The following is a 12,674-nucleotide window of genomic DNA, read 5'->3' on the forward strand; positions in this document are numbered from 1 at the left end:
GACCTATGAGTTTTTGTTGACTCAGAAATGTCTTCATCTAGACAGTGGGGAAGCTATAAAAAAAAGGCTAACAAGATGCTCGGATACATTGTGAAAAGTTGTGAAAAGTAGTGAATTTAAATCAAGGGAAGTAATGTTAAAACTGTACAATGCACTAGTAAGACCTCATCTTGAATATTGTGTGCAGTTCTGGTCACCTCGCTATAAAAAAGATATTGCTGCTCTAGAAAGAGTGCAAAGAAGAGTGACCAGAATTATTCCGGGCTTGAAAGGCATGTCATATGCAGACAGGCTAAAAGAATTGAATCTGTTCAGTCTTGAACAAAGAAGACTACGTGGCGACCTAATTCAAGCATTTAAAATTCTAAAAGGTATTGACAGTGTCGACCCAAGGGACTTTTTCAGCCTGAAAAAAGAAACAAGGACCAGGGGTCACAAATGGAGATTAGACAAAGGGGCATTCAGAACAGAAAATAGGAGGCACTTTTTTACACAGAGAATTGTGAGGGTCTGGAATCAACTCCCCAGTAATGTTATTGAAGCTGACACCCTGGGATCCTTCAAGAAGCTGCTTGATGAGATTTTGGGATCAATAAACTACTAACAACCAAACGAGCAAGATGGGCCGAATGGCCTCCTCTCGTTTGTAAACTTTCTTATGTTCTTATGTTCTTATAATAATTTGAATGCTTGAAAAACCCTGGAAGTCGCCAAGGATAAGGCGCCATAATAATGATGACTTACTCAGCAAAGAAAAAAACTAAGGAATTCTGCGGTGACAGTAACTTGATTAATAAATTAGACTCATAACATCTTCTGAAATATCATGCAAAAAATAAAAAATAAATATTATGGTCATTTAAAATTAAACAAACATTTTCAGAGCTATTTATTGTTAGTTTGCAAGGGGCTTACATGTAGGCTAATGCTAAGTCTAAATATTCCCCTCTTAAAAAAAAATAGTAGCATACATACCTTAGCTCTTCATTGAACTGTTGCCAGGCAACCATCTTCAAGACGATCCTTGCAAGTGAAAAAGATAATCTGGCCCCCAAAAACAAAATATTGCTGGGTCCTGGCCCCCCTTGGCCCCCACTGTTCCTACGCCTATGCTAATCCAGATTTATAAATGGAACAGTTTTTTGTTGCATCAGTTATGTATTTTGGTGGCCATTTTGCAATACTCATTGTACCCATTAAACACTGATTTTTTTTTGTAGCTTAAAACATTTTTTTTTTGTGAGTTCAAAACAGTTTAGCAAAGCAGCTTAGATTTGTTTTCTTTTGAAAGCATGCCAGGTCTAAACAATATAAGCCATTTGTCAAGCTGTATTGCATCCTGCAACTTGACTTACAGTAGCTGCAGTGATACAAAGGAGGTCAAAACTTTAAATGGCAATGGCTGTTTACCTGAGAAACAAGGTTAACACTGTGTAAAGTAACATGACATAACTTGTTTCTATTTCTGTTGAATGGTTACGTATCCTGTCTGGCATTACCACACCTCTTAATCAAGAATGTGAGCTTCCATAAAATTTTGTATAAGTGAATATACCCACGGCTAACTTTGTGTACTTAATAAAATCTAACACTGGCAGGATCTGTTTTCCTCCAGTTTCAAAGCTCCACTCAGTTCCTTCTGTTGTAAGTGGACAAAATGGTGCTTTACTCCCTGGAAAACAACAAAAAAATGAAATCTTACTTTTGGTTTAACTCTCTATGTACAGTATATACTAGAAAGTATAAGCCTGTTTTATGCTTCTTGTTTCTAGTACTATAACACACACACAAAGAAATAAATAAAAATCCTCTTCAGGGATTGTATAACTGAGTTCACAGTAAGTAGCTATTCCCACTATTAGACCCATTGCTTATTTACTGCCAGCAAATTGAAATTCGTAAGGTAGTCACACTTTCATTTGTTTTCCTTTTCCTTATGCTTTGTTCTAAATATTATGTGCTTTACTTGGAGGGATGAACCCCAGAAGGGCAAGCTAACTTCAGGAGATTGCGTCAATGAGGTGAAAAAAACAACACGTGGTACAGAGTATGCATGTTAGAAAAAAGGAAAAATAATTCTATTGTGATCTAAATTCAATCTTCGATACATGTCATGCAGAATTCATTTTTTTCTTTAGTCAAAAGGCACTGGAAGATTATTGATAATAATGACGAGACACACCACTGAGATAGACCTCTGAGATTGAATACTTTTTTTTTTTTAGGGGAACAGTTTTGAACTATATAAAGGTGAAAACTGAAGAAAATGTATTTTATTAAATGTCAAAGGGCAACAGTTCTTTGATTATTCTATGTTAGAGTAATTTTTGGTCAGTTTGTGGGCAGTAGCACTAACTATTTTTGGTTATGTGACACTGTATTAGCCAATAAGATTGCTAGTGTCAATAAAAAGGAAATATAATAATATAATATCATATAATATATGTTCAGATTTATTTATTTGAAAGTTTATTTGGTTTTCATTGATCATACTTGTAAAAGTCAGACACTTTCTAGTTATTAGTTTTTCTAAGAATCACCCGTCTTCTTGCTTCTTGAATCCAAGGGTTATCATGTTTTGTTGAGAGACAGGCAAACGCCAGTTTGTAGCCTGGGGCAAGCAATGAACAACAGTTACTACAACATTACACAACAAAAGCTAGAGAAGGTTTCTAAGAAGACATATTTATTAGAACACAGAATAGATTTCTCACAATATGTTTCTCAAATTCAATACAACACTGCATGAGTTCAATTGCAAATGCGCCAGCTGACCTCAGTTTCTTACCGAGCATGATGTACAATTTCAATCATTTCACACCACTGGGAGTTATTGATGGTCCCTTGAACATGTTACATTTTCACTATGACCCTTGAACTAGGTCACCTTAAGATACACAGTAATTTATAGGTTGTAATACCCTCTATTGATTAAAAGACTTGCTGAGCACTAAAAACTTCATGTTTGGATCCACCAGTCAGACAACGATCTGTCTTATCATCCCATTAGTCTACATTTGATCCTGATTGTTTTGTTTTGAGTTTTCTTTTACCGGTACTTTTCCTGGTGTTCCAGGAGGCTTTACACAATATGACCTCAATTTGATCAATCACTGTTGCAAAATAAGAACGTTCATGTGTCAGTCAAAATGTCAAATTATACTTGGTTCGAAATCGTCCTGTTCTAACATTGTTTTTATGGAAAGTTTTCTGCTGGAGCTGTTCAATTCATTTGAAACATTAGGCTACCACAGAACGGTCACTGATTGGTTTAGCAACATAGATATGCATTTCGTGTAAGACCATGGATTTTCTGTAAAGATTAATAAAAGAAACTGACTAAGTCATCTGTAACCAGCATGAATGTGTGTGCCTTTGACTCCTGCTGCCAATACATACACAAAAGCTGAAAGCAGGTAAGTGACACATTCCACATCTCCGCTCACAAGCGTGAGGGCTTTGTAATTTATGACCTGTCACTTGGAATGTCTCTCAAGTCGGGGAGAGCAACCTTTAACTCATTAAAGACCTACAAACTAGATGCTCTAAAAAATAAAATTTTAAATTAATAAATAAACACCTTGGAATTGTAACCAGCTTACTTAAGACTAGGATGCTGTTTTCTGAAAATATCCTTGGCTTTTTCAATGCTGTTCACTGTGGGTTTCACAGTACATGGTGTGTACATGACAGAGAAGGCATTTACCTTAGTAATGGCCTCTTCCAACATTGCCTTGCAATAGAAAAAAGTGCGAGAATAATTCAAAGTGCTGCAAATCCCTAATCCAATTATTCTTTTATGAAACTAAGTTCAAGGAAAAAAAAGGCTATACTTCCAATTTGTGAAGATTTACAGATCTTTATTACAATACTAATGCAGACTCCTAGCCCAATTTGGTCTGCAGAAATGCTGAAATAATATAAACGATGCTGGTAAAAACCCATAGGTATAAATTATATTGTCATGACAGAAAAAGAGAGTTGTTATAGGAAATCATGTATTCTATATTTCTTCCTGATGATTAATAGGGAGCTGCTGTTCTTCAGTCATTTTTAATTTAAAATAATTAAACATACACCGCGTTTATTTAAATATAATGATCATTCAAAGGGGTGCTATTCTCTCCTGTTTATTAATAAGCCCATAACCCTAACCTTACACTTCTGGTTCTTGGGATCAAATTAGTCAAAATCTAAATGAATGAGCCATAGCATATCTGGCAATCTCATTTCACCCTCTGTTACTGAATTGTGTTTTACTATCAGCCCAGTATTACAACATGAAACAGTATATATCATTCATTCTTTAATATATTGTACCCTGCTTCGTTCAGTCATGCAGTAAATCTTGTATGGGCAGAGCATTATATTTATGTTGCAGTACAGAAGTAAAGGGGCACAGATTTTTTTCATGGCAGATTATTGGGGGAAGGGTCATTTTTGTGAGCAGGGGATTCCCTCATTACAGATGGTAATTTGACAGCAAATGAACAGATGGACTAGTCATGAAACACTAAAGGTATCAAAGTGCTGAATATAGACAGCAGACCTGTTGTTTAAAAATCAAGATAATGCTCCAGTTAAGCTTGTCTTGTTCCATGCAAAATAGATGTTAAGCCATAATGCAATTCTTCTCTATTGATTTCTCCTGGCAATAATGACATTTCAAACAACATGAATGTAAAGCTGATGTGGTTACAGTATTCTTAAAATAAATGACATCTCAAATATGAATGTGGAGCTGATGTAGTCACAGCATTAGTGAAAGTATTCAGTCCTGACCATTTTTCAAGCACAACTTGGAACAAGCTTCTTAATGGGCACCTGCTCAAAACTTTATTTATTTATTTATTTATTTATTAGAAATATTGCAAACATGGAGTTTTAGTACATTTGAAAGAATCAGATTGATATGCAAGATCAAACACTTTATTATGCTTGTGCTGTTTTAAACCAGTTTCAATTTAAACAAGAATATACAGTCAGCAAGCATCGCTTAAATATTTTTTTTTTTATTTTTAGTTTAATTTTGAAATGAGTCAAAACCCTCAGTTTGTGAGGAAAGACAAAAAGAACTCTGGCATTTGTCCTTCGGTGGTTGGGAATTCACAACAGCTATTCAGACACAATAAGCAAACAACTAGTATACTATGAAATTTAATAGGATGTGCTGGTCTCGTTAATTATTGCGTTAGCCCTTAAAGCGACACATCTAATTCATTTAGTTTGACCTGTGTGGGTGTCTGGTTAGAGAAACAGAACCATGAATCTAAAACTGCTAGGCTACGGGGCCCTTTATTATTGTTTCTTTATCATAGAATCAGAAGAAATTGGCTGTGGTCTGTGTAAATGTGTGGTCTTGATAACCCTGCACTGTCTCATAGTAGGACTTAAAAAGAAGAACAAGTTATAAATGACATTATTCAGTGGCTCGTAGCAAACAATAAATGTGCTGTCACTTTTCTCCACAAAGCAAAACCTTTCACACTCAAATCTAATATTGCCATTGAAATGCTATTTTTCAGGACACAACTGTTATTCTCTCACCCACCATGACAAACCGCCAAGCATAGCTCCTGTTATCACTAGGGAAACCAACATGAATTTCATTATTTCTGGGTTGAAGAATCAACTAATCCACGCAAATATTTAATTGATGTTACTTGCTGTCCTGATTTCATACAGTATATTGTGCAATACCATACCACAGATTTTGCTCTGCAAGTTCAGTAATGGGAAAGCTAAATCACTTTATCATGTTCATATCAGTCCAATTGTTGCATGGTAGAAAGCAATCTTGAAATGGCAGTGCATATGCTACATATAAGAGTTGTGACAGATTGCAATCGCGTGCTTGGGCTTTCAAGAAGAAAAATTAAATGAGGAGTTAGTTTTTCCTCCATTTCCATAATGAAACATCAGACTAAGATTTCACACAATATTATTTCTGGGTGTCAAGTAAAAACAGAAATGCAATCAACTTATTTTCAATACAGATTTTTCACAAAAGCAGACTAGTACAGCATTAACTCAATAAGCCACTGAATGATACACATTTTACAACCAAAACATTTTTATGTGTGCAAGCTTGCAGCACACATACTGTTTTTACTGCATGTTTTCTTGTTCAGATCCTTATACCTTGTGCAAAATTTGTTGCATTGATTTGCAAATGTGTAAAACACCTATTTTAACAAAGCATTCCATCAAAACCCTAGAAACCAACCTTCTGACTATGACGGGATCCATGAGCACAATCCTTTGATAGAGTACACTGGTGTGATTGGCCGTGTTAGTTAGTTTGTCTTTTATTTAAATGTATTTACCAAGAAATATATACATTGTTGTGGTATAGAACAGATAAAGCAGACTGGGAATCAAGGTGTTAAGCTTTGCAGCCTCTATGGAAATCACAGTAATGTGGAATCCCACCTAGTTCATTATAAAAAGTTTACTGCTATGCAGTGTTCCAGTTGATTGATATGCTAAGAGCTACCTCAGTCGGCAGTCTTTTAGGCAATAATCCTTCATTTGGGTTCTGATTGTGAGACGGGCCCCACCTCACTTCTGCAGCCATCAATTCTCACCTGCCAATACAGTTTGATGAGCTTGCTTATACATTGTTCACTGCCTCCAGATAGCCAGTACATGTAGTCAGCAATCATGGCACTCCTAATGACAAGGACACAATATGCAGACAGAATCAGGGAACTCTCCATCAGGATGCAATATCCTTTTGCCACGGAAAACTCGAGGGTAGGCACACACGGAACAGAAGAGAACCATGTTTCTTTATAACATTTTCAAAGCATTATTCCAGATGTGCTCTTTTATAGTCATTGCCCTCTTGCTAATTTGAACCCAGTCATTTCAGGCTTGTTTATGATATTCACCCTAACAATCATTCAGAAGGGGCATTCACAAGCGCAGACCCAGTAATACTAAGATAAATCAAGGCGATTGCATATACAGCACGGCAATTCAATAGCAATAGCCTAGCAGTGCACAACTGCATGAAAACACAAGCCTGTGGCATTGCTTTGAAATATGAATACATTACAATGAGAATTCTGAGCAATTCTGCTGAGCAAAAATTTAAAGATTTTTTAGTTTTTAACTATTTTGTTTTGCATTATGTCAGGATAGATTTCTGTCAAAGAAAATTGATTTTGCCAGCATATTAAGTAGCTTTTTTGTTTTGATTTTATTTATATATATATATATAAAATTTAAAAAATTTAAATTTTTTTTTTAATACCGATTAATTTGTTCTGAAACGGTCTATAGGAATGCCTGGGAAATCACCACCTATAAACGTATTTGAATAATTGTATTGGCATACTAAGTGAAATTGGACTGCAAATAGAGAATAATTAATAAAGTTTAATTCATTGAGATAGCACCCTTCAGGCCTTAATCGCCACCTACTAGGTCCAAGTTTTTTATACTTCGGACCAAGATAGCTCAGTCCATGGTTTTTGCCAAAGCTGGTCAATACTGATTAGAAGTCTTGGTCTTCCATCCCCATCTAATTCACTGCCTGGGGGTCAGCTGAAGACAATCCTGGTAATTAGTCAGTATTTTTCATCCAACTGCCTCCAATTCAGCAGCAGCCATTCAGAAAGGAAGGAAAGATGGATTGTGATGGCACTGCATGCAATCCGTGGTCACCACAGTTACCAAATCTGTGTCTACAGATCCACTGAGATTTATTGGGGAGAACAGAAAACCAATGCTTCCAATCGGTGTGGATATCTGACAGTATCGGAAGGGACCATGGATTGTGCTGTCTCGTAACTTCTGGAGGAGATTACATGTCTCGTACTTGGAAGTGGGCAATTTAAGACCACAAGGTCGCTAACTCAATGAAAGTTAGAGATAAATATGGTTTAAAGTGTAACCTGTTTGGACCATAATCTCTGTCCACTGGGCACGTATGTTTTGACTAGCAACAACATATTGTTAATATTATTACAGGAGTGTCGTCAGGTGTAAGTGGTGCAGTAAATAAAAATAATGTCCACGCAGTATTTCTCCCAAAAACAGTCCATGTATTTTAATGATAATAACAAAATAATCCACCCCTTAACCAGCAATGGTATTAGGGGGTACACAGCAAGCTTGCAGGCCCAAAAATAAGAATTATAAAACAATAGTCCGATGGACTTGCTCGGTCCAACATTCTCGGTGCACGAAATAGTCGGTGCTCCATTCCGGGGACCGTGGTGCAAGATGACGTTGTGTTTGTGCAGTGAAGTGCTCTGGGGTGATTGCTGGCTTGGTAGCAAAGGGCTCCGGGGCACTCAATTCTCCTCTGTAACACAAAAAACACACATAAGAAGAAAACAACAAACTACAGGCTCCGGCCGTCAGGTTAGGTTTGTTCAGCGCAAAGTGGCGTACTGACGTAGCTGCTTCCCCTTTTTACCCTCAACCTCCTCCCTGCAATCAACCCGTCGCCATGTTTTCTCCAATCAAGGGCCGTCACACAGTTGATCGCAATGGAGTCGTTCTGGATACGTGCAACTACATGCTCCCCCTAACATGGACACCTTCCAATATAACGGGTCATTTTTGTAAAACTATATTATCTGGCCAAAGAGTCAGGAATGTAACCCCAACTTATAACATTGTTCCTATGGGAAAATGTGCCTCGACTTACAAACTACTTTCAGGGACCAATTTTGTCGTAAGCGCGTGGACTGCCTGTATTAGACTTATACAAACCCTATGGTGAATCACTATTTTGTCCAGCAATACATATGTTAGAGGTTAAAATGTTTACATCACTGAACTAGCATACTTTCATTGCTTAGTTTTTTTTTCATTAATTACAGCTGTTTTGTTTGGTACAACTGTATTTTTTAGTCTCATTGAAATCAGGAAACAACAACAGCAACCAAGAAAACCAACATGTTTGAAAGTGCCAAAATCAACCCCTATGAGTACTCCTTGATTGACAACACACATTAATAAATAACCTGAACAGAAAGAATCTTATACAGCTTTGATATGTATGTACCTATGTTATAATGCAGACTTGAATGATTATCTTCACTGAACAGAACAGAACCAGAGATTGTTTTAATGTCATTTATAACCCTGTGATGGCACTGCTGTGGCAGTACACACGCATAAGGCTAGAAAAATAACCTGCATTGTACACTGATCATCCAATGCCCTTTTCACACATCCTCAGGCTAAGGGGTACAACAGTCTATAACTCCCATGATATCCTGTACTACTTCAGTGACAAGATGGACAATGAGTGCTGCTGAGGTCCTCTGACATCTGTTCTAGCACTGCTATCTTTTTTTTTTTTTTTTACCTGTATCTTTAAAAATAAATCACCTTTATGCCAGAAGTGGCAGTCAATATGACAAAGTTAAAGTCAATGTGCAGTGAGGGAGTTGAGTCAATTTTAAAGTTTCTGTTATTGCTCTTGCTCTGGTCACATGGGGGTGTAGAACAATGAGATACATGTCAAACGAAAAAACCGGAGCTGCTCCAGGCTTCAGAGCTATTTCTAAACAGGGGACCTCATATCAAGATAATAGCAGAACGACCAGCAGTAGGCCCTTTTGTGAATAGTTTCATTAGAGGAAAAGTGTATGCTTTAGAATGTGACATACAATTATGGAATGCAACTGAAAAAAAAAAAAAAGGCTGAAGGTATTATATTCTATGCTGGACGGAAGCTACTTTTGAAAATGAATGTACTATCAGCTGGTGGAATCTTATACCAGAAGTCACTCTAGAGATGTGGGTTACCATAGACATATTATGATTCATCCTGTAATATTTTCTGTTGGTAAAAAAAAATGATATGTCTTATTATATTTTCCTTTACAGTGTGTATGTATTTGAATGACTCAAATGTACCTAATACTACCCAGTAAGCAACAGAATCCTGATTAGACAGCACTACCATCTGGTAGTTGACCGAGTCATGAAGATACAAGCTCAATAATCAGGGTTCTATTGTGATAAGAAACTAGCAAACTGTGCCTTTATTGTCATTATACACATTTTAAAGCTCTAACTTGCAGATTCTTTTCAATGGTTTTCTTTGCTTTTTTTTTTTTTAAAGCTAGACGTTCTAACTGAAAGTACTGCGGTCATCTGTCGTGTAGTACAGAATAATGACACTGTATTAATGTGCATGGCACAGTGGTCCTGGTATGACACAATGTATATCATACAATTGGTGTTGTACTAAGGTACACAACAGATTTTAATTGTTTGAGAATAAAAGCACAACTGCTCAAAAAAAAAAAAAAAAAAAAAAAACAACAGTGTAAAATATTTAAATGGCATTGCCAGTATACTGCCCTTTTATATAATTTTAGTTTGAGTAAATCGTGAGGTTACAATTCAACAATCTACAATTTATCTATTAGCACTCCAGAATCTTTCAAATGAACTGTAAGAAAGAAAGCCTGAGTTATTGAGTTAAACATTCAAAATACAATATGCCACGCCACTGATAGCTGAACGAAGCTCCTTTTTCTGTAATAAACTCAAACGAACTCAATTTTCTGTAATAAGGCCATCTGTTAAGGGGTGTAAAAACATGATTATCACCACAACTGTTGACAATGATGATAGTGGAAGAATATAATGAACATGTTAATGCACTGGTGCTTTTATTGCAGTTTGGCCATATCTGAGAGGAAGCCATATATCTTCTAGGCATTACAAGTACTTGTCAATGCAGTGTAACAGTGACAGACCCCAGCCCACAATGAATATCTAATGCTTCCAAGAAGCTAAAGATTTAGCCAGCACAGGTCATTTGAACTGTTTTGAGAAATACTGTACAAAGAAAGTATCTTCTTTTATAAATCTTAAAACGCAGATGAAATGTAACTTTGTTTGGACAGCAGTGATTAGAAAGACATAGCCATGAGATACACATTGAAATGAAATATTCTCAATGAAAACTGTAACTTTTTTAAAATCATGGATATATTTGACCAAATGTTTGCTCAAATTCTACGCCGTCTAGTTCCTGTATGAAACATTTCAAACATTACTGTCTTCATAGCTAGGCTGGGTTCCTTTTTTTTTTTTTTTTTTTTTTTTTTTTTTTAAGTTTCTGATTGGTTGCATTTTCAGAAATTATTAGGAACAACCATTATATTTTGCAACTGACCACCAAAACATTTAAAAAACAAACAAACATTGGTGCTATTATAGAATGGGTAAATCTGTTATTATGAGATTTTTGATAAGTCTATTATAATGATCTAAACATCAAAATATATAATACCACCATAACCCACTAGCGTAGATTAATCCTGCTTGTGTTTCTTTTTTCCTAGTCCACTAAAATTATTGCCCCCCCCCCCCCCCCCCCCCCCCCCCTCACTTTATTAACATCACTAAATATAATTAACAAGGGAAAAAAAGAGATCTGTGTTAGAGCAGGTTCATGAATTTAATAGCAATGGTATTTAGATGTCAGGGTCTTCAGTGGCCATTACCAGATCAGGCATTTGCTTTAACCAAACATTAATTGTAAAGGGTTCTACTCCTATCAAACATTTTAATCATTCTGTAGTGTTCGCTACAGTATGTAAATCTTAGGGTGCAATAACAGCACAGCGTGGTTAATTTGGATAAAAATTATGATCCCTGAGGACCAGTATTCAACTGTGTTGTTAATTTAATTTATACATCGTATGGAGCACAGTCGATCCCCTTTAAAGGCACTTTTACATGTTAAATATATAATCATATAATGCAATCAAAACAGGAATATATTGCATATTAACACTGATGGAGCAGACAGCTTTAATTGGAAAAAAAAAGATTTCTTATCTCATAAAAGGGAAGTAAAATGGCAACATAATCATGAAGCTAATTATTCTATAGACAAGATACTTGCTTCCAGTGCCCTTCTCATTCTTCTTTCAATTTGCAACGAATCTGGGAAAATGTTCTACATGTCAGCCTATTTTTTTTTTTACACTATAAAAAAGAATATGTAAAAAACAATTCTTCTCAACATTTTCTTTTATTCAATATAGTAATGGCAATTAGGCAACCTGGAGTCTTTTTTGGAATTAGTCAATATATAACTGGCCATACTTTCAGCACAGGGCAGTTAGTTTGTACTGGGTTAGTTTGTATTTCATCTTTAATGAACTTTTAGCTGTCAAGTGAAGCATTATCTCCTCTCAGACTTATCAGGACATTAATAAAAAAGAAATAAAACAAAGAGTCATTTCCTACCTTGCAGCCTCAGAGTAAGGTGCCAATAATCTGAACACACTTGCCTGACGAAGGTGATGCTGGTAATCGACTAGATTTAGGTGTATGCTCCTGTAACAAAAAACATTTGGAATGCATAATGCTGACACTATAATGAGCCTACTTGTAAGAAGCTTAAAGACATTGACAGTACAACTTAACTGCATACTTCAGTTTGTTTATTTAATTCACATCTGAACCAAGATGTTTGAATGTCTACATGTCTCTTGCAATTGTAATACATGATGTTGGAAGTAATGCATGTTTAATTTGTAACATCTGAATGAAAAAAGAATGGATCTATCCTGGTGAAATAGAGTTTAGGAGTTTGGACTAACCGATATGGTTGAACCAAACAATTTAGTAAAAAAAAAAAAAAAATCTTTCATACAGAAAATACAAGGATCAGTTTAAAGAAT

General features: G+C 35.9%; 1 pseudogene; it reads right to left on the reverse strand.

Annotated features, from left to right (window-relative positions):
• The window catches only part of LOC121323476, a 32,103-nt pseudogene that overhangs the window by 13,221 nt on the left and 6,208 nt on the right, over positions 1-12,674 (reverse strand).

Source organism: Polyodon spathula, chromosome 11 (genome assembly GCF_017654505.1).
Source record: "Polyodon spathula isolate WHYD16114869_AA chromosome 11, ASM1765450v1, whole genome shotgun sequence".
Lineage (NCBI taxonomy): Eukaryota > Metazoa > Chordata > Actinopteri > Acipenseriformes > Polyodontidae > Polyodon > Polyodon spathula.